The sequence below is a fragment of the Protopterus annectens genome, chromosome 16.part0 (genome assembly GCF_019279795.1).
Source record: "Protopterus annectens isolate FY-2018-M chromosome 16.part0, PAN1.0, whole genome shotgun sequence".
Lineage (NCBI taxonomy): Eukaryota > Metazoa > Chordata > Ceratodontiformes > Protopteridae > Protopterus > Protopterus annectens.
The window spans coordinates 789,131,393-789,155,902 of NC_056750.1; positions in this window are offsets into that span (position 1 = coordinate 789,131,393).

Genomic DNA, 24,510 nt, shown 5'->3' on the forward strand with positions numbered 1-24,510 from the left:
GTTCAAAAAGAAAATTATTAAAATGTCTATGTTACAACAGTTAGTCCAGGAAGAACTGTGATATGTGATATTAGAGATGAAAAAGTCTGGAAACTGATAGGTGTACATGTATACTCAGAAGAACAAAGAAATGTTTCAGGAACTTATGAAATATGTGTTGCCTAAACTGACAGTATTATTATTATAGGGGATTTGAATTGTAATTTAAGAAAGGGAAATTGAAAGACTGGAAAGGATGCTAAAGTAGGAAGACACTTATTACAAAAACAGTCAAATGAAATTAGGTAAGAAAAGAAATTATATATATAGAAGGGGAGTTTGAAAACATAAATTGATTATATTATTTTTTCAGATGTGTTAGTTGAAAGAAATATTAGAACAAAATAAATATGTTTTCAGATCATTTGTATATTGAAGCAGAAATAGCTAATGATGAGAATTCTATCAAAGAAGTAAAAGGAAATAGGTTTTCACTGCTGAAATACATGTAGAAAAACTATGGCAAGAACATTATAGAATGATTCATGCAGTATGAACAAAACTATAGATTTGAATTCTTGATTGGAAAGTTTGTTTTGGAAAGAAACAAACAAAAACAGAGACATGACAATGTTATACATGATTTTTAGAAGGAACTGAAAGACAATAAAATATATAATAACAAAATGTTAAATTTACAAAAGTTAATAAATAACCAGAAATATGTTTTACAAGGTAATGCAGAAGAAGTTTCCTAGAACCCCAAAATGAACATTTAAAACCTTGCAGCAGAACAAAAGCAGTAAGCAAAAATAGCTGATATAGTGAATGATGACCTGGAGGTAGCAAATCAAAACAGCTTTATTCAATTTGTTTTTGTGGACAAAGTTTCCCTTTTGTTATGGAAAAAGGTAAAGAGAGGGTATGAAAAATTGCAGGAGATAAGGGAGGAGGGTAAGAAAAATGTAGCAAATGTAGCATGAAAGTGATAATGCAAGCAGTGGAACAGTATTTAGTAAGATGCATGGTGATGTAGAAAAAATCAGACTGATAGATGGAATCTTAAACAAATAAGAATGACGCAAAATGAGTTGTGATGAAGATAGAATTAAATGAACTGAATGAGATTTTGAAATGAATTAAAAAATAAGTATGCCAGGCTAAAATGTGATAAGTTATGAGTTTTATAAGGAAATGAATGATTAGAAGAAGAAAAAAAGCTGTGCAGGGTTTGAATTATTGGTTAGAATACAGAGGGAGTTAGGTTTATTTATAAAAAAAAGATGGCAAAAGACCGTTACAAAATTGGAGACCTATTACATAAAATAATGTAGACTATAACATTTTAAAGAAGATTTTGTAGAGGTGATAGGTAAAATTATGGCTAGATTCTTAGAAGAAGGGCTATATGGTACTGAATGAAGAAATTGTAAAGATATGTTCTGTATTGTTAACAAAGTTGTGACAAGTGTTTTGTTTGTAGAGAAGAATGTCAAGATTATTTTTGGTGATATTGAGAAAGCATATGATAAAGTTAGTCCCAAAATATTTGAAATATTAACACAGTATGGATTACATAAAACAATTAAATTTAATTAATATTGTATATAGAATTTTAGTTAAAAGGTGGTTTACTGAAGTAAAGCATGTAAGAATGTCTAGGGATCTAAACCTCTTCTTCAACAAAGCAGTTTGGAGGCACATGTATATCTGGCAGAGGATACCACTGCTCTTGAACAGATTCCCCATCCACATAAAACACTTTTACCCCAGGACTGCCCCCTGTACAATTAATGGACAAAGACAGCTCCTAAATGCTTTATCCCATGCATGGGCCCTCTCAAAGTATATATGGTATGATCCCAGTTATCAAGACCAATCAGGCTGAAGCCTGTCACCACAGATCAAGAAAATGTCCTCATGCTAACATTTTATTTAACATGATGGATACTAACAATGACTGGTATACAACTGGAACAACAGCATTCATTTTGGCAGTTTGACAACACAAACCAAATAACTCTCTGCAGTACATCTCATATCAACCACCAAACTACTTCAAAGTACTGCTAATGAGTATATAACCTCAAACAAGTGAAAGAAAGGAGTAGCGATGGACCAAGCTCAGATACTTAAAATTTTCTGCTAAGGCAAAATATTTAGGAGAAGAAATGCTGGCAGCAGAATAATTTAAGGATCCTTGGTATAAGACAGGGTCCAAATGTCTGGATCTTATTCATTTGTATGATGTATACAGAAAAAAAGGTGGAAATGACATGCTGGTCCATTAAACAAAACAGTGCAAAACAGAGGTGATTTGCTACCTTTTATTGGAACAACATAAGGTTTACAGTTACTTGCATTTTAGGATTAATAGGAGACCTTAACCTGGAGCTAGCAATTACTGGTTTAAGCTAAAAGTTCTTTAAAATCCACTTTTTTCTAGAAGGCAAGAAAGGAAGAAATGATTGCAGCATTGCTTCCCCACTGGCTAAATGAACACTTAGGAAACAGTGTGAAAAAACAATTTAAGTATGTAGTTCAAATGTTCATAAATATAACACAGATGGATGTGGAGAATAGTTAGTAAAATAAGCTATGTAGAGCAAGGTAAATGTCATTGTCACATCTAATATTGTACATTTTGTACGTTTATAAATTATATTACTTATGTTGCAGTGTAGAAACACCCAAAATAATTCCATGTCAAGGATGAGTTGATTGCCCTGTTAAGGGGTAGTGTATCTTGCATTATGCCTGTCTTGTGAAGCAATTATGTAAGAAAATCAGAAAGAAAATTGAATTTCTGAATAGGTGAACATTTAATTAAAAGCAAAAGGAAAGCTAAAACCTAACGACTAAGTAAACACAGTTTGGCATGTAATAATTTCGATACGTTTATAGTTTTATTGTGGAAAAGATACCCAATAATGTAAGTTGAGTTTAAACTGAATGTGTTTTTTGATGACAAGGAAAATATATATTAAATGATTCTTGTCATTTTTGAACCTTTTATCCAAAATGGATTTCTTGAGTGATATGTTATTAGTAACTTTAGTATTAAGGATTTGTTTGCTGTCATACCACACTCTTTGGGTATGCAGTGGTGTATTGAATCCAATTTTCCTCTACTGAGATTGGTTATAAAGAAGTTAGGCTTTTACATGATTTAATAGAAGTGGTGCTTGAGAAAATTTACGTGTTTAATTTGAGGAGGAATTTTATCACCACGTAACAGGTGTACCCTTGGGGTCAGTTTCGGCTCCCATATATGTCGACACTGGTTACAGAAATTTATGCTGAATTATATTTATACACAGTTTTTAGATATTTATGGTCATTTTGTGGATATAATTTTTATTATTATTTGGAAAGGTAATAAGAATCAATTAGAAGAATTTACAACTTCTAAATGAGACAACTAAGTTTTTAAAGTTTCATTTGAATTTGTTGATAACGGGATTCATTTTTTAAACATGATATGAAGGACAGTTAATTTGTGTTTTCGGTCATTTGTTTACAGGGAATTGATATTTAGTAATCCATACATACATTTTAATAGCTGCCACCCTTACTTTTAGAAAATAAGCTTAAGGAAGGGTCATATGGTGTGTATTTCTGTATGGTGCCTGATATTCTCACTGTGACTGAAACTTGGCTTAAAACCACCATAAATAACTGAAATTACACTTCTTGCATGTAATATCATCTGTAATGACCATATAAAAAGGGAAGGTGGTAGTATTGCTTTAATATTTCCCAACAGCTACTACATTTCCCCTTATAGCAAACCAATGCAAAATTCAGTTCAGCAGAACTTCATATAACTTTCCTGAAATTAAACAATTACATACAAAAAAATATTGCTCTTTAGATCCCTTCTGGTGACAATACAGCTATACTGGAAGATATGAATGTCAATTGCTTGGATATAAACTCTAACTCTTCTACATCTAGCATGAGATTATATCATTTCACACAGCTAATAAATAGCCCCACACGTTGTAGCAAGACATCAAATTCCCTATTAGTGGGTCCTAGTATCAAATGCTAGCAAATACACCACCTCAGGTAGAATGTCAGACTCTCTCAGTAATCATCTCCTAGTCTATACAACCAGACATTTCACACATCCACTTAAACAGCATGTTTATAAAACAACATGCAACCCTTCCAAATTTAACCCAGAAATGTTCATTACTAAACTAAAATCTACTGACTGGAATTTCCTAAAAATCCTCCCCTTAGATAATGCTGTAAACTAATTCAATTCACCTTTCCTGAATATACTAAATAACATTGTACTTCCTAGAAGGAAGACACTAAAAAACAAATAATGCAATTTGGCTGTCCAGCAAGATTAGAATGCTAACGTAGGTTAGAGAAAAAAAATGTGTAAAGAATGGTTCATAGGTTCATAGGTAGGTACTAGGCTATTAGTCCTAGGGCCTATATAAGCCTAGCCAAAAAGGTACCCTGGCTTTCGCCACCCAAGAAAATTATTTACCTGTGCCCCTGTCGAGCAGAGCCACAGAAGTAATCCCCAGGTGAATATCCTATTTCCCATCCAATCATCAAGATTTTTCTTGAAGAGTGCTAATGAGGAGCTTTGTTTGATATAGATAGGTAGTTTGTTCCAGAGTATGGGAAGTCTCTGGGACAGGAATCTAGCCCTCCAGCATGTTCTGTTTATTGTGGTGACAAGGTTTAGGTCCCTAGAGCTTGTAGCTCAGAGGGATTGGGATTTCTTTAAGTGGAGCATGTCCAACAGCTCTGGTTTGACATAGCCTTGTATGTTAAGCAGAGATCCCCTCTGAGTAGGTGATATGCGATGGAGTAAAGCTGAAGTTTTTTGAGATGGTCTGTGTGGGGCATCAGTTTGAGGCCGGTAATCCTCTTTGAGAGGTATTTCTGCTGCCTTTCCAGTTGTTGTACATGTCTTGTGAGGTACATACCAAAAGGGGCATTGTACTCTATAATGGGTCTAATTAGTGACGAGTAGAGGGGAACAATGAAATTACGTCTTTTTTCTTGGATGAGAAACCTTTTGTGATGAGGTGTGCCACATAGAATGATTTCCTGACTACTGTGGCAATGTGATTATCAAAGGAGAGACTACTGTCCACCTGTGTCCCAAGGTCTTTTATCACACTTATAGTGTTAAGTAGACTACCACCTATGTGGTAGTTCATGGGTACAGAGTTTTTACCAAAAGGGATGACAATGCACTTTTTGGCATTGAGCTTGAGGCCATGGCTTTGACACTAGGCATCTCTTTCAGTAAGGCTCTTTTGTAGGATGTCCACACTGTTAGGAGTTTGGATTATTGCTCCTAGTTTGCAGTCATCTGTGAACTTTGTTAGCCAAAGACCTTCTGTGTTAGCCTGTACTTCAGAGAAGTAGATACTAAACAGGAGGGGACCCAGGGCTGAACCTTGTTATACTCCACTTTTCACTGGTTTGAAGTCGGATTTGGAGTCTGCTACTTTCACAGTGTGGGTTCTGCCAGTGAGCCAGTTGGCAACCCATCTTGTGACATAGGGATTTATGCCTAGTTTAGTGAGTTTATCTATAATTCCAGAGTGGGAGATGGTGTCAAAAGCCTTGGCGAGATCTAGATAGGCTGTGTGAACCACCTTACCCTCACCTACGGCTTTGGTAACTGCTTCAAAGAAGTCTATCAGGTTTAGGAGACATGATCTGCTTTTTACAAACCCGAACTGGGTGGGATCCAGAGTTTGGAGATTACCAATGTCTTTGTTTATAAATTCCATGATGATATGTTCCATGGCCTTGCAGACAGGGCTTGTCAGGCTAATAGGGCAGTTGTTCCCGGGGTCTGTGGTGGATCCCCCTTTGTGAAGTGGAATAACAGTCACTGTGCACTATTCAGTGGGCACAAAGCCTGAGGTGAGGCTATGATTGAACATGGTACTTAGGTGGGGTGCCAGTTCATTCTGTAGTTCGTGTAGAATGCAGCTTGGGATGTTGTCAGGTCCCATGGATGCTGTGTTCTTAGCTTTGGAGAGTGTGGTTTTTACCTGTGCAGTTGTGATTACAGGAACTTTGCATTCTTCTGGTATAGAGATGGGCCCTTTAGGGGGGAGAGGGGAGTAAAGTTAGTAATGAACCTATCTGCCAGGATGTTGGCAATATCAGTTGGCTCTGTATATTTAGTGCTATTGTGTTGTAACTCAGAGCAGGTCTGAGTGTTGCCATTGAGACTCCTGACATAGCTATAGAATGTTCTGTGGTTGTCTTTAGAAACAGTGGCACTTTTGTTTTCGTAACTAGCTTTGGAGGATTTTATGAGGGATCTCAGCTTCTTACACAGGCTGACCAGGGAGTTCCTCCAATCATGGGATTTTACTATTTTTTGCAGCAGTTTCTTTCTCCTGTTGTAGAGTTTGTTTATGGCAGGGGACCACCAGATTGGCTTCCTTTTTTTAGAGGATAGCATTTTGGTTCTGTTAGGGATAGCACAATCCATACACTCGTGTAAGTGCCTATAAAGTGCATTTGTGTAGGATTCAGCAGTTGTACCTCTATTGTTCGTCTGCATGGGTGTCGTGAAGAAGTATGAAGTTGGCTTTTGAGAATTTTTTACCATGGTTTCCCTAATGGCGGGTGGGGTGTGGATGTCTAGGGTGATTAGCTTGTGGTCAGATCTAACCAACAAGAAAATGACCTCTGGTGTGGAACACCGGTCACCCGTGTTGGTAATGACCAGGTCTAGGATATTGCTGCCCCTGGTGGGGGTGTAGATAAGTTGATCCAAGGCGATGGAATTTATGAATTCCAGAAAACGTTGAGCAAAAGAGTCGGTACATGAGAAGTTTTCCCAGTTAATGGTGCGGTAGTTGACATCGCCCATTATTAGAATGTTAGGTTGTACCCTAATTTTCCAGTGTATCAAGAAATGAGGAGTGGGAATCCTGGGGCATGGTGGGGGATCTGTGGCAAGCTACAGTTTGGATTGTGGGCTTGCCCAGAGTTAGTTGCACTTGAGTAATCTCAGATGCATTATGCTGAGGAACTAGCCTGGAGGTGTGGATATCCATAATGAATATGGACACGCCTCCACCTTTAGTGTTGCAGTCCAGGTTAGGTGGCTGAAAGGTGTGGTATAAATTATAGCCTGGTAATGCAGGGCTGCTCTCTGGAGCCTTGAATCAGGTCTCTGTCACTGCACAGGTGTCGATGTTCTCCAATTTAAGGAGTGCCTCAAGTGAGTGCATTTTGAGGTTTAGACTTTTAGCATTGAGTAGCATTACCCTCAGATTTTGCTTGCTTGTACCTGTTACAGTGGAGAACGTGTCATTTGAGTCTTGCCTAAAAAAGGCACTATTGGGGTGGCAAGAGCCTTAGCCAGTATCCGTAATCCCAAGGGCGACAGGTGCAGGCCATCTCTGGCAAAGAATTGTGGTCTGTCGATCATGTCATCTCAGGCAGACAGATACTGTATCCCTTTAGAATGACACCAGAAACCTAGCCAGTTGTTGAAGTCAATTGTTTTGTCCTTGTACTGTGGTATCATTCTGGGTGATGGCAGGATGCTACTCAGGGCTAGGGTCATACTTGCCTGGGCTACAAGATCGGAGAGCTCCTCCATGTCTCTTTTCATGTAGTCCAGGGAAGTACATCTTAGGTCATTCACACCAACATGGACAATGACAGAGTCATATTTGTACTTGTTGTGGAGTGACCTGAGTGCTTGCATTATGTGGTGGATCCTGGCACCCAACAGGCAGCTGATAGTAATTTTATCCTTGTTTAGCCTGGTGAGTGAAACATCAGTGTGCTTGACTATAGAGTCATTTATGACTAGAGTGTTGGGTACGTTGTTATGCCTTATGGGCTGTGGGTGATACTGAGTTTGTGGTTTATGTGTCATTTGGGTTGTGCTGTGGGGATTGAGGTTGCTTGCGTTTCTGCTTTGGAGGTCTCTGTTGCTTGGGCAGAGTTTTATTGAGAACCTCCATAAATGTAGGTGTGTGTTTTGTGTTTCTACGTGTGTGTTTTGGTGGTGTAGGTTTTGAGGGACTATGTGATGAGTGTGGTGTGGTGCAAGTGTTTACCCTCTCCTCTTGACTGTCTAGTCGAGTCTTGGATGAAGAGAGCTTTGCTTCCAGTTTGGCTATATAAGTGCATCTCTCACAGGTTGTAGTGCTAGGTGGTAGGAGGAGAGGGTTGTCTGTGTACATGAGACAATTGCTGCATTGACCCAAGATGCCCAGATTCATCAGGTAGACAGGAGAAAACATCGGGAGCTGACCTTTAAACATGCCTGGATAGGTGCTTCTTTATTAAGTACTAAAATCTGTTTTCCTCTAGACAAGTCAGGAACGTTGAGTGCTTTAGTAATTTGTAGCTTACTTAGTGCTTACAACGAGTTTTGAACAAGTGCTGAGCTCAAAAAAAACAGATTTGAATAAAATACAAACCACAATGTCTTGAAAACTTCAGAATGCTTTCAATCATACTAAAAAGCAAATTAATGAAGACAAAACCTGCACTATAATAACTTTCAGAATAACAGTAAACACAACCCTAAAAATTCTGGACAGCCATCAAAGAAATCTTGCATCCCGGCCATAAATTCAACCCTAATCCCTCTCCCAATAACTCATCACTTGAAATCAATGCCAACTCCAACTTTATAGATAGTATAGCATCTTTAACCAAGGATTTCCCAGTATCTATTCCTAATACTGCCTAGCAACCATGTATCACCACATCCAGTTTCACCTTCAAACCTAAGCACAATTCCTATATTAAACTACTCTTAAACAAACTCAAATCATGCTCTACTTCAGCTGATGACCTTCCAAGTCAATACCTTAAAATAGCAGCAAATAGCATTGCCTACCCCGTCTCTATCTTTATAAATAGGTCAATCCAAGAATCCAATGTTCCCTCTGTAGAAAAAGTCACACACTATCCATCTGCACAAAGGAGGAAATTCAGCAGACATTACTAACTTTAGACCTATAGCAATCTTATCTTCCTCTCCAAAATACTTGAAAAATGTATTCAGAAACAATTGCTAAACTATCCCCCACAGAACATGGCTTCTGTCTGTCCCATAGTGCTAACACAGCACTTCTAACCTATAAAGATACTTTTAATAAAGCAAGAGATAATGGCAAACTCCTCCTCCTTATTTTTAGACTTGTCTAAAGCCTTCAGCATAGTTTGTCACAGCAAACTTCTGCTTCAAATGTCTCATTATGTCTTTCTCAGCCCATTCTGCTATGGTTCAAAAGCTACCTATACAACAGGTATCAGTCAGTAAAATGGAACTCCACCGTCTCTCTATACCTTTCAGTCACCATCGCTGTACCACAAGGCTCTATCCTTGGTCCCCTCCTCTTTAACATTCTCACCAACATCCTCCACACATCTATATAACAGGTTTCCCTAATACAGTATGCAGATGACTCTCTACTCATTTGCACATCTGACAATGTGACACACCTCCAATTTACTTAGGAAGCTTTAACAGCAACTGAAATATGGCTCTCTAACTCACAACCATGCTCAAGCCTATAAAAAAAAAAACTAGCAAACTACTACTTTTTTCCCCAAATCCCTTTCCCGTGAAAAATTTAATTTAAAGTCCTGTCTATTGACAATACAATCACTGAAGTTACTTCTCATAGCAAATTATTAGGGGTAATAGTAGTTGATAATCTTAAATTTGACCTGCATATACAAAATTGTAAACTCATCAAAAACTGGGGCTGCTTTATGGAGCCAAAAGGTTTCTCATGATGGAAATAAGCTACACTTGTCACAACGTATCTCCTTCCTACACTTCTTTATGGTGCTCCCATCCTTACTAACCTTCAGGCATCCCAAAAATCAAAACTTGAGCAATGGTGTAACAAAGTTGCTAAATTTGCAGAAAATACCCCTTTCATGAACCTACCACTGTACAGCATTAAAAAGCCTAAATTGGTTAGAACTACTCCATCATCTAACATACACAAAGCGTTTTACCACCTGTAAAATTATCCAGAAACCATCTGCTTGTTCAGCACTAAATGACATTCTGTTCCTAGTTGATCATTACAATCCAATGACCATAAACTCCTGTCTGTCCACAAGCCTATCAAATCTGCTGGCCATTATCTGTACTCGCACCTTATTGCTACCACCTAGATCTCCTTATCTCTGTCCATGAGGTCAGTAGCCTCCCTCCCATCCTTTAAAACCATTCTGAAAGACTTCCTAACCAAAAACTGGCTCTGTTCTTGCTCAACACCAATATAAAATATATTCCTAAATGTGGACAAATACCGAATAATACCTTACATCTCCTTACTCTCCCTTCTTCACTTGCTTCCTTACTTCTATTAATTTCTCTGCCCTGGCTCAGTCTCTAAATATACCATAATCTTGCCTTTCTCTCGCTTTGTATTATACTAATTTACCTTTAATTTCTCTATAAACTGGCTACAATTTCTCTAAATATGAAATCATCATCAAATAACATGCATCTATTCTTAACCAATATCTTCATATTATTTCTAATTTGGTCTAATTATTGAAACTGTATTCATTTTTTGTATTATTTTTAAAGACTATAAACGCATTATTCTTGAAATGTTTTGTAGCACTTTGGAGATTTTCTTCCTGGGCCTCTGTTGAAAATGGACCCCTACCCAGTTGGACTTTCCTGGTAATCACATGTCAATAAATAAATAAATAAATAAATAAATAAATAAATGAATACATTCCTCACCTAACCTCTAGTTGTGTGTACTGTTGTAAGGTGATTGATTGTTTAATTTTGATGGTACTTGCAAGGGGCTATCCAACAAAGTTATTAAAAGAAATTACAGAAGAAACAAAAAGTGGTAGGAGAACTAAATCTCAACTTTTTCACCAGTAAACAATAATGAAACATCTATTTATGATTTTAACTTTTAGTACTAATTCAGTGAATATAAAATCTGTCATTATGAGAAATATGGGTTTGGCATTTAACTCATTCCCTCCAAAGGAGCTCTGGAAGTTTGCACTTTAACTTCCAATGGATGGAACCTAAGATTTTTTTTTTAATAGAATCAAACTGTGTCCTCACATTTCAAACAAATATTCATATCTTTAAAACCATATTTTTTTTCTAAAGAAGCATACATGGCAAACTCTTCATCACAGTTTTATAGCAGTCTTTAGTTTCCAGGCTTTAAATTGGAATGTATAAGTCACAGTAGACAAAGCAAATATTAAAGTTATAATGTTTTCTAAACAACTTGCAATATATCAGCAACCTCTCAAGTTACACACATACAGTCAATAAAATTTATTTCACCCAGGTAAGAGCTTTCATATGAGGCTAAACAGTTCTGTCTGTGCTACTTGGTTGTTAAGATATTTAGAGAAGGATGAAATTTATGACAAATATTATATGAACATCAATTAATATCTCTTTACCTATAATAGAAAGGTTAAATATCAACACAGTTGTGTTTGCCATTGTGTAAGCTTTAAGATAAAATATTTTGTATATAGCAAGGCTTTAAAATTATTAATGCAATTATAAACAAGCAATATTTGACTCCTAGAGGTGTCAGTAGAATGTAACTACAAAAGCACCTACATCCGTTGCCTGCCTGTAAAGACGTGATGCAGAAATGAAGGGCAGATTGACTAATGAGCTCAACTTTACTTATAAGAAATGTAAATGTTAAGCAAATTTTTAAAGTGTGTAAAATCAATAGTTTGAGAATGAATCTTTGAAGTTAATTTTTTCTCCTATGAGCACATTTGCTGTGCTTGTCAGTTGTGCTCATGCCATACACCTCCATGTGGGTTGAATACCCTGTGAACACCTATGCAACGACAGAAAAAAGTACATAATCTATATCAAAGGACAGAAGCAGGTTCTGTGTGGGATACTTATTTATTCTCTGTCTCTCTCTCTCTCTCTCTTCAATATGAGACTTAGAATGCTGGATTTATGGGAGTTTTGCTATGGCACACAATCATTAAAAGTATGAACCGAAGATGGAGAGGGTACACATCACCTTTATACCCGGTACATGAAGATGTCCAAGATGAGGATGATGCCAGCCCAGATGATGGGGTGGGTTCTTGGCTCTGAAAGTCTGACTAAATGTTGGACCTCACTGCACAAAAAGATCTCAACCACCATGGTAAACATAATGCTTTAAATAAGTTCAAAGAAGTCATATTTAAAAAGCATAAAACTTTTAACCACAACAAAAAAGAATGCGAGTGCTTTCACGGCAAATAGTTGCTTCAAATGTTGGACCTCAATCTGTGGCAGAATTCCCTAATATGATGATTGTAACAGTGACCTACATGAAGAATGTTACACAAGAAAGCAGTTCAATCTATCCCCAGATGATCTTAGATCTCATTTAGACTTAAAACAATGGAGTTGGAGATGGAATGCATGCAGGTTGAAGCAAGTGAGAAAATTAAACAACTTATGATACAGGAGTTGGAGATTGGGAGAAGAATGGGAGAAAAAACAAGAAGAAAAAGAGAAAATGCAAGAAGAAAGAGAGAAGCAGTGCAAGCATAAAAATTAAATCATCGTCCTTCATCAAAATCACATGAGTAAAGGATTGAGAAAGCCAAATTATAGATGCCAAGGTCAGTACCAAATAGTTAACTTAGTATAAACAGGGGAATTAATTTAGTAGTTTTATTCAGGCATTTGAAAGATCAAGTCCAAATTAACTTGGGACAGTGGGTGAGGCTTCTAACTCCTCTGTTCTTGGGTAAGACACTCTTTGCTATGTCAAGAATGAATTATGTAGATTATTTGAATTATAATAAAGGAAAACATATTTCATCTGAATGTTTTAAACATACTCTTGAATGTTATACAAAATCAGAAAGTGCAGAAGAAAGGCAGATGACAGTGTAAGTGATTGTATTGCAGAAGTAAGCACTTAATTCACAGGTGGGTAAATGGATGCCAAGTCACTATATGTGAAATGCTAGGAGACTATTAATAAGGGAGAAAACACTTAGTACTTTGACTGCGGACATGAGAATCTGGTTAGCAAGTCAGAAGTGTAAAACTGCTAAGAATATGTGAAAAAAGGGTGACCTCCATTTAGATAACAGAGCACAAATAAATAAAAAGGGGGGAACACAGCATTATAATTGGGTGTAACGACACTCCTGTAGACTGGAAAGCCTTCCAGTAGATTGCACTAGTGAAAATGTAAAACATTGGCTCAAGCACCTGGCAAAGGTCTTGGATTAAAATATTTACAGAACAGCCATATAGGACATGTACAGCTCAAATGTCAGCAGTAAAAGTTGAGCAATAAAAGCTACCTAAGGGAGATAATAAAAATAGAAACATGGTACTAGTAAGGTATTGTCTTGAAAGTGTAGATGCTCCAAGTTATGACATGGACTTGCACCCCCTTCTGATAGAGGATACAGAAATGATTGCTAACAAGAAGGATACTGCACAGAAATAACTACTGTTAAGCCTGCAGTTAGGAAAACCATTACCTGCACATGCATGTAGTTCACTTAAACTAGGGCTATGAGAGGGACAACTTTTCTGATGCTATTGGCCATGATTTATTTGCCTGGAATGGGTGGGAAGGAAACAAGCAGGTGGCAATATTTGATAATATCCGATCTGATGTTTTAATGGGTATTGACTTCGACAACAGTACTCTGTGTACCAGAAGCATAGCTGGCTTAACCAGTGCCCACTGCCAATATCAAGAACTAGTGGCTCATCCTCTCAGCTCTGGATAATCCTTATACTGGCACACCAACCAAATGGCCATATACACAGACATCCCCCATTATCTCTGGCCCCAGGCAATGAGGTTTTGTTTCTGTTCTCAGCCCCAGACTCTCTGTCTTCTCATTTTACTAAAAATATCTTCATTCCCTGCATGGAACACTACAGCACTCAGGATTTACCTTAACAAAAAAATGTTCTAAACTGTACCAAACCACTTGCTACAACTTTAAGCAAACAGTTGCTGCAGTTTATATCCAGCATGAACCACTACAGTGTCCAGGTTTTATTTATCAGTTGCCACAGTTTATAGTTTGCATAGAACCAATAACAGGAAAAAAGTGCTTTGGGCTGATGGAGAGAACAAAAGCTGTTTTTTTAAAAACTCAGCTTTATTCGGTAGCACAACACAGAAAACACCATTAAAGCATTTAATCCACAACTCGTGTTTTTCGTCCACACTACTTGGATTTCATCAGATAATCAGAAGATAATAATTCAGAAGATAATCAGATAGTGTTCAGGATTTACCTTAAAAAACAGATGTTTTAAATTATAGCAAGCTGCTTGCTACAAATGTAACAAGCAGTTGCTACAGTTTAGATCACAAAGAAAGAGCTACAGCACTCAAGTTTGGCAGCAAATACAATACTTGCATTAAACAGCGATGGGATCAGCCGATCACACCCCTGACATTTTGTGCCAGGGCGGATTCCCCTTCATGCCACCCTGGTTATCCTACTGTTGTGCATATTTAATCACACAGTTGCAAGCTGTGAGGCAATCATGTGGGAAAAGGTAGTGTGAGAGCTAGGCAGTGTTAACAACTTTAAATTGATTGTGGTAATGTGCCTATTTCAGATAAATGATAGGTGGTAGTGAAAGGCATAAACTAGAGCTACAGCTATGAGAAGGCACTAAGCTTCCTCTAGTAGGATCTGCCTTGGAGGAGAACTAACTGATTGCATTAAGTCTAAATCTAAGACACAGTTGTAAAACAGTACTGGTCTTCCATTAAAAAGGAGAATTATGAAAAGTCTCAATAGAGACTTAAGAGTGGCAAAACTTTCACGGTCCAGTTTACAACACCTGAGGGAGGTATCTAAAGATGCTACTAAACTTCAAGGGCAGTGGCAGTCCATATACTGAAGAAAGGGTTATTGTATAGAAAGAAGGCATCTAAAGAAGGTTAATCCCAAGGACCTCTTATCATGCTGTTCAAGCCATAACCCAAATTATTTTTCTCGTCAGATGAACATAAAGCATACAAAACAGGGGATTATACAAAAGCTGCACATTACAAAATGCACAAGAGATATAGGCACAAAGGAAAAATGCTATTAATACATGAAATGAGGTTAGGCTATACCCAACTAGAAAGTAACATGTAGATGAGTAGACAAAAAGGTCTGGGTTAGCTATTAAGACAAAAAGATGTCAATAAAGTGGTCAAAAGTGTTCTACCATCCCACCAAAAACTGATGAGTATTTCTTCCAAACAAAAAATGGTGAGAGTAGAACATGAAATGTATCTTTTACCTCAAGCTTGGTTTCATGAGGGACTCACAACCAAACTCATTTTATCTTTAAAAGGAGGGAGACGTGTTAGGAAGACTAGTAAAATAAAACAGTATTTGCATTTTTAAGAAGGGAACATTTAGAAAAATAAACTGGCTGTATTAAAGCTACTTTAAATTAAAAAGTCACCGACCACTTATTTAATAAACAAAGTAAAAGAAGTTGCATTGCAGTTATTTCAATTAATAATTCATTTTTAATAAAAATGTGTAAATTGGAATGAAATTACATCAACTCCTTTTCTAATGTACTTTAGAAATGCTTGCACTGTTACAGAATCATCTTTATAAATGTTCTGCTTAGATCCCATAATGATTTCCTTACCGGGACTCTGGTTTGCATCCCCTTGGACAGTAACTATTGAAACAGGAACATGAAATCCATAGGAAATCCTTTTTGTGGACTAATTCAAAAAAGTAACAGGTACAGTAATGCCTTCTGGAGGAAACTCTTGGAGACAGAGGTCCATCACTGCCTATAAGGACTCTGAACATTTTATTTTTGACTTAAAGGCCAAATATAGTAAGGGAAGGTATAGCTTTACCCCAAGGCAGATAGAGTCTAGTTTATATGTTAGACTGTATTTTTCTGAACATTTTTCATCTTAGCTTTGTTACTTTCTGTATATGTACTGAAAAGGACATATCTTTAACTTATTTATTGAAATACTTTATTATTATTCAACAGTAAATGCTTATGGCTGATTTTTTAATTGGTAAGAGGTTATGCATTAGTCCAACTGATTGCTGTCTGTCCTTTTGGAAAGTGACTGCTCAAAGCTAATATTGTTGTCATTTGATTATTTAAATGCTAGCTTATTTGAAGGATGGGCAGTAAGGTGTGTTCTTGTTTGGTAAAGTTCTGACTAACTGGTAGCTGCATATTATAAAAGTTGAAAAGGTAGGAGATGGTGCTGGCAAGTCACTTATTACCAAACCTATTGGGAAATATCATGTGTGTGAGTGTGAGTGTGTGAGTGTGTGCGTGTGTGAGTGTGAGTGTGTGTGTGAGAGTGTGAGAGTGTGCGAGTGTGAGTGTGTGAATGCGTGTGTGAGTGTGTGTGTGAGTGTGAGTGAGTGTGAATGAGTGTGAGTATGAGTGTGCGTGTGAGTGCATGTGCACAAAGTAATACTAGTCCAGTATTAATTACTGTTGGCAAGGCCTGATGTGTGTGAAATCATGGACAGTCAGTGATTAGAATTTTGTTCTGGAGCTGTGCAGTGTGGAGCTTACCTGGGTCTTGACTATTACTCAAGGCAGCCGGACAAATTTACCATACACTTTAAGGTCAATTGTCTTTTGTGTTTTAACAGGTGTTTATGGTGTGATTCAAGCCTCTTACTACTGTCCCCATTGCACATTAATATATTGACATTGGTGTAATGGGAGTCCATCACACTTCATTTAATAGTGTTCTTCAGATTGCTTGTGATTTAAAATACTGTATTGGGAGTGCTTGAAAAAAATGTTTAGGTTGTTATCCTCCCTGAATATTGGTTGGAGGTCTCTTTTAAATTTATTGAGTTTTTCTAAGGTCTAGTGGATATGCTGTCACTAATGTAACATTGGAAATGAGGTGTCCTTTTATAATGTCACAGGTTTATAAGCTATCTGTCTTCAGTCTGTTATAAGCTTAGCCAACAATCAGAATCAAACCATGTACCTTGCAACTGTGAGGTAAAGATATTAACCATTATACTAACTCCACCCCACCTTGTGCAGGTTTTCTTTCAGCAACTGTATTGCTCTGTCTAAAGCTCTATAAAACTCCCTAGCAGAGTGATCCTGAGTAAGGAGGGCTTCCTTTAGTTGTGCCAGACATGCATCTCCTTCTCTCCCTCACCAGAACAAATGTTCTGATTTTGTAGTATATAGCTGTAAATAACAGACTTTTCTGTCTGGCTAGATTAGTTATTATTACAATTCAAGTACATCTGTCTATCTATTGAGTTCCTGTAAACATATTTGTAATGTTCTATTGTGTACAGTAACCTTAGTATACAGGAAGAAAAAACATGAATGGGACTACTTCTGGAACAGGTATATAGAAGAGAAAATTATGTTGAGTATCTATTGTTCCCATAGGTGCAATGAACAACAAAACTGAGGTAAGCAAGATAATTGTGTGTGAATTACCAAAGAAATTCCTCTTAGATATCTGAATGTGTAATGGCTGACCTGTCACAACCTTTCTCCTTCAGAGAGGATGGCATTAGAGCCTTTGAAATCCAACCACAACATCGACATAAGGCAGACAAAGGCAGACTGAAGGTCGGCTCTGGTCATCTTGGACTGCTCATTGAAGCTAGAATAGACATTAACACCTATAACTATCTGATTATGCCAGCACCTAGAATTCCTGTCCTTTTTCGCATTCCCAAGTTCCATAAAAGTATAACTAATCCACCAATGAGACCGTTGGTTGATGCTAGAAACTCCATTATGTACCCATGTGCAAAGTTGGTTGATACAATTCTCAAAAAATAGATTAAAAGAGAAACCCAAATCTGTAAAGATTGTGGTCTTTCTTGAGCAGTGTAAATGAGCTAGAATACCACGATGAGTACAACTTTTTGACGATAGATGTCAGGGACTTGTACACATCAATCCCACATACTGAAAGGATTGAATGGGTCTCCTATATGTTGAGGCACAATGGGGCAACAGTGAATGAGACTTCACTGGTAGAAGAACTGCTTGATATTATACTGCCTAATAATTACATAACCTTTGATAAACAATTCTTCCTGCAAAAAGTAGGTGTAGCAATGGGATCCTCGTGTGGTGTGAGTTTTTCAAACAGGGGTATATCCGAAAGAATACACAGATTAGTGAAAAGATATACTGCTATACAAGATTTTTGGATGAAATCTTTTTAATTATCAAAGGGGATGTTACTACAGCAAAAGATTTAGTTGACTAGTTAAATAACACTACAGATTTTTTGCAGTTCACAGATAATTTTAACCAGGACGTTAGAGCTTACTTAGACATTGAAATTAAGCAGGACAGAAATCAAAGTAGATACATACTAAAATCTTTAGAAAAGAGACATACTCAAATGCATTCTTGCATTTTTCATGTTGACATCCATTCTACCAGAAATGCTCAGTGGTAAAAAGCCAGTTGGTCAGAGCGGCCAGAATGGTGACAACGGGTGGCGACTTTCAACAAGAATGCGATAACTTGAGAAATATGTTTCTTAGGCGAGGCTACCCAGACATTGTAATTACAGATTTAACCATGGAGGTCAAAAGGAAAAGAGACAATGGGACATGCAGACCAATCTTACAACAAAGGACCCCTTTGGTTAATAGAAGTATTAGCTCCAGTGCCAAAGAGTTAACACTGGATAGGAGTAACAACAATGACAAATTTCAGGTAATGTATAACTGTATTACAACATTCAGCTTAAAAGCCCTGGATTTCCGGAATATTATTAACAAAAATTGGACCTTACTTACAGGGCAAGTACCATCAACTAACAAATTTAACAACCCCCCCAAACCATTTTTAAGAGAGGTAGGAACTTGAAAAGCTTGCTAGAAAATAATAGGAAACACATAGTCAAAAAAACAGGTATGCTTACCTGTGACATGTCCGGTCTTAAACTCTCATCCCACAAATCTTACAAGCCCTATCATTTATTGTAACTGATTTTCAACAAAAAGCCTTTTTCTGTTTTTAGACAGCAAAAATGTACTGTTTTTTGCAAAACAGGGTTATTCTAGAACATGTGATTGGATACCCTGGAACATCTCGTTGAGGTGGCACAACAACAGGGCCCCAGGGCCACTGCTGTGTGCCATACAGCCTCTGTATTTTTGCAACAAGAAATGTATCTGTGTTATAAGTTAATCCAAAAGATATTCAAGGTGAATATAAGACTCCACTAAATGTGTATTTTACCTCTTCTCCTACTTATATTTGTGATTTTTATCAATGCAGTATCATGGCATAGACACACTTTTTAGAGTATCTAACTTGCTGATATGGGCCTGACATCTTTGCTGTTTGGAAATAATGATCTGCATTGCATTAGATGGCCATGATTTGCAGCAAACAATGGAGCATTTTAGCCTCATAAAGAATGGTTTCCTCTCTGCTGGCGAGAGAGAGCAACTACTTCAAATGGAGGACTGTTGAGAAGTTTAAGCATCTTGAGGTATTGAACATGAGTGAAGTAGAAGGGATCAGGAAACTAAAGAGTGTATGGATGTAGGAGTAGTTGTAATGCAAACATTGTGTCGTACTGGTGATGGTGGGGTATGAGCTGAGTCTTAGGGCAAAGCTCTTAGGTTAATGTTTGGTCGATGATCCTACCCTCAACTATGATCATGGCTTTCATCAGTGGTTAAAGGATGTGATCACTGGTACAAACTGCAGAAATATGGCTCCTGACAGCATTCATTTTTGTATTCTCCAGACAGAGGAGCTTCACAGTCTCAAAGGATCTCAGAGCCCCTTCTCCTCCATCTTATTGAGGTGGAGCTAAATGATGTAGTTAAGATGGTTCCAAGATATATCTTAATTAATCTGTACCAAGCATAACTGGCAGGGAAGACAGTTTGAAGCAGATCAAGAAATTTCTGGAAAAGCTATATTGCTAATAAGAAACATAGCTAGGTCATTTAGTACCCAGGGAAGTTTCCTAAACTGGTGTTCTCCAAAACTGAAAGTTGTAGCAAGCTGCTTGCTACAGTTAAATTATCACACACTGAGCAATTCAGCCATGCCCATAAATGCAGTATTGGCATTCATTTATGAAGAGTCTTCATAAAGCAATGCCACTAATGCACTCCTGCATCATCTACACCTGTCAAAGGTGCCACCCTAGGAGCTTGTACTCCTTTGTCCCACCTTAGCTACAGCTCTGTCATTCAGCTTGCCTGGAAAAACTTGCAGAATCATGCAAGATGAATTGGGAATTGCTGCTAAGGAAAGGGATGTCTGGTCTGGTCTGTGTTGCTTACAGGCTCTGTACCCTTCACTAGGATAACAAGTTTAGAAAAATGGATGGATAGATGTGCAATGTTTCAGTTACAGATGGTTGGTGTATCTGAAGAAGTTCATGTATAGAATTTGATGAAAATGCTTTATACAAATACATTTATTTTGATTTAAAGTTACATCTGGAGTCCAGTCTACCTGCCTGCCTAGAACTTATTTGGATTTTGTTAAATTATTCAGTGTGATCAACAGGCAGAGCAATGGCACACATATCCAGAAAGATAAACAGCAAAAAATACGTTGTTATCCAGCATTCTGCAGAAATGGGAAAGCCATCTTTGGTGTATCTTGTCTGTGGCTCTAGAGACCTTAGGAGTACACAGAACAAAGGAAAGCAATAAAAAGGCCTCTTCTCCTGTAGCAAAAGGAAAAAAGAGAGGACAACAGCTTAATCCCTGCAGGTCTGCAGAAAGCCAGCAGGCGTGGGAAATATAAATGGAATGTTAGTTACCTTAAGGGAATCCAGAGTCCAGACCTGTGTACTCTTCCAAAAAAGAGATGCATGCTAACAAAAGTATTCAATCTGAAGACACAAAACAGCACACAAAGTGGATATGAAAAAAAGTGTTTTCTTTACAGAAATAAGGTGAATGACTGGAGCAACCAGCCTTCCTGAAATTCTGGCACTGGCAAAAACAGTGACAGAATCAAGAAAAATAAAGAAATAGCTTGCTGGTTAAAATGAAAATCTTCACTTTATCGAGCAGAGAAAGTGGGTCATTTGGCCTTTATGTGCATCAAAGTGTATGATTCAGTGCTTCTTAAATTAATAAAAGAGATTTACTCCACAAACAGACTGACTGATCTGATTAAACAATCCACTTTTTTAGCCTACATAACTAGAAGTGAAGGTAGCTGGTATTCTCTTTGCAGCAGTCTTTTTACTTCAAATATACTTTCTTGAACATGCATAGCTCTAACATTATAAACGTTCACAGCTTTGCACAGCACATAGCTGCTGTCTTTCCATAGGAACATGCAAAGCCTCCACAAAACCATGCAATCATTCAGACTGCAAAACTTGTCCTAAACAGATATAGCATTAATGGAACAAAGTGCGATACCCTTATCACACGATTCCAGTCTGGAAATATTAGCTTTAGCAATTTACATTATCACATAGTGGTTATGAATTTTCATAAAGAAAAATCAATTTTCTGTGGGTATTACCTCTCAGACTGCTTGTTGACACTGTTGGAACTGCATATAATGAACCTATAAAGTAATTCAAGTTAAGATTATCATCTAAAAGGAAAGATGTTTATGTCTTAGAATCATGCATACTTGCATTCAACAGTGAGCTGTATAACCAACAGGACATATTGTTCCAGATCTGATTTCTTGTCTATCCTACATTTATAATAACTTACTGATATTGTCTGTTATAATTCTGAACTTCAGCAATTGTACATGTAATTGCTGTACATTGTGTATAATTACAAAAATGTGTAAATATAGCACCTGGTTATCCTCACACTGGGTGTAGAGGTACATCAGTTTACTACTGACCTCACATCTGTAGTTTGCATGTTTAATGGGTCTATATCACTTAGTCAAACTCACTAATCATCAAACACCTATTCATCAACCCCTTTTTATCGAAGAAAGAAATTAGCAAACAGACTTTTCATCTAAACCTTTCCCAGGGATAACCTACAGTAGGCCAACTTAGTGACCGTCAAAAAAATTGTAAAGTCTAAAGCCTATCCAGGTGGGGGGGGGGCTACACCTCCCACACCCCCCACACCCCTAACTAAATATACCAACTCTGAGAATGCACTACAGTGGGGAAAGGGGCAAATTACAGATGGTGGCCAACTGTTGCTTTGCCCTAGGAACAACTTCAGTGAAAAGTCTGTTCACTGATTTGTGACTTTGACAAAAAGGGGTTGACTAATAGGTGTTCGACGATTAGTAAGTTTGACTAAGTGAAGTAGGCCACATTTTAATGTACTGTACCACAGAAAGATTCTTATTTATTTATTTGACATTTGTTTACTGGGATGTATGACTGGGCCCAAAAGTGACTCTTTTCAATGGAGGCCCAGGGAGAAAAGCTCCACAGATAAACAGATTAAAACATAATAGTAAAAAAAAAATACTTTTTCATTAAGCTAACCAAGTAATTACATGAAACAGATGCATTTGCTTTGAAACAACATATGTGGCAAACATTTGGACAAGGCGGGTGAGGTATGAGAGAAGGCATATTACTTTAGAAAGCAGTCTGATGTATATATTGCAATATTCTGGTATTCATTCATGTAATACATTACATAATTGTAATGTAAAGTTGAAAATTACTAGCAAAAAAGTATTGCACTAATATGCATAACAGACAAATAAGGTAACTGCATATATTATAATGGTTTACTATCAAAATTGCAACTGTCAAAACAAATTCCATTCACAATTTCAAAGGAATACAATGAAAATAGAATCACTACCACATTACAGTGTCGAATCAGCTGATTGATGCAGCAGATTCGACATTGCCTCCAAAAACATCACGTGATATCCGTATAGGAGCTCATATAAATGAAACTCCTATACCACATATCACGTTTTTGCAGGGGGGGCAAGCTCCCCTGCAACCCGCACACCCTCTGCTAACAATATATTCCAACTCCGAGATTATAGTACAGTGAGGATATGGATGAATTTCCAAACTGCACTCTTATCGCAATCTTCATACGTACGTCAAACTCTTAAAGGTGAATGCACTATTGCATTCGCATAAGTCTGTTTGATGTTTCAATTAATTTTACATATAGTAGAAAACAATCTGATGTTCGGAATCATAACAGATGTCCAATTGACGTTTGAAAAAATGATAGTAAACCTATTATAACATCATACACTGGTATCAACTTAACTTTTTACATTGTGTTTAACATTCAGAAAGATAAAAAATAAGTTCAAGTTGTAGCAGCAAAAAAAACATCACCAGTCCTTTTTTTGGAAATGTTATCATACCCAAATGAATCCTGAAATAGTTTTATGCAACATTCACAAACACATATCCAAAGATAACCTGAGGTTTGCCTCTATTTACTTACCAATATAAAATTATTTATCAGCAACTGAAACACTTTGACAAGCTGTATAGTGAGATCATAATGCTGGGTAATAGTAACAGTACACACATACTAGTGAGCTTGTCAGTATAAGATTGTATGTTACTACATAATGCTTAGTTATAGTAGCAGTACGCACATGTTAATCAGCATGTCTGTATAAGATTGTATGTTACTACATAATGCTGAGTTATAGTAACAGTATAGGTTCATAGGTTCATAGGTTCATACTAGGCTATCTGCCCTAGGGCATTTATAAGCCTAGCCAGAGTTGTGTGGCTTTCACCACCCCTTAGGTTGAAGAATACTATACCCATTAGTTTGCCGTGCCTCTGTCCAGCAGTGATACAGAGATGATCCCCGGGGTAAACCTACGATCTCCCATCCACTGGTCAAGATTCCTCTTGAACAGAGCCAGCGAGGTGCTCTGTCTCACATGGACCAGGATTCTGTTCCACAGCATAGGAGTCTCTGGGTGATGAATCTGTCCCTCAGCATGTCCTATTTATATCCGTGTTGAGGTTTAAGTCTCTTGCTCTTGTGGCTCTGGTGGATTTGGATTTTGAGGTGGAGCATGTCCATTAATTCCGGGTTGGACATGGCCTTGTATGTCAGGCACAGGTCACCTCTGAGCAGGCGGTGCGACTGAATAGAGCTGGAGTTTCTTCAGTCGGGCAGCATATGGCATATTTTAACATTCAGACAGATAAAAAATAAGTTGAAGTTGTAGCAGCGAAAAACACACCAGTCCTTTTTTCTGGAAATGTTATCATACCCAAATGAATCCTGAAATAGTTTTAGGCAACATTCACAAGCACATATCCAAAGATAACCTGAGGTTTGCCTCTATTTACTTACCAATATAAAATTATTCATCAGCAACTGAAACACTTTGACAAGCTGTATAGTGAGATCATAATGCTGGGTAATAGTAACAGTACACACATACTAGTGAGCTTGTCAGTATAAGATTGTATGTTACTACATAATGCTTAGTTATAGTAGCAGTACGCACATGTTAATCAGCATGTCAGTATAAGATTGTATGTTACTACATAATGCTGAGTTATAGTAACAGTATAGGTTCATAGGTTCATAGGTTCATACTAGGCT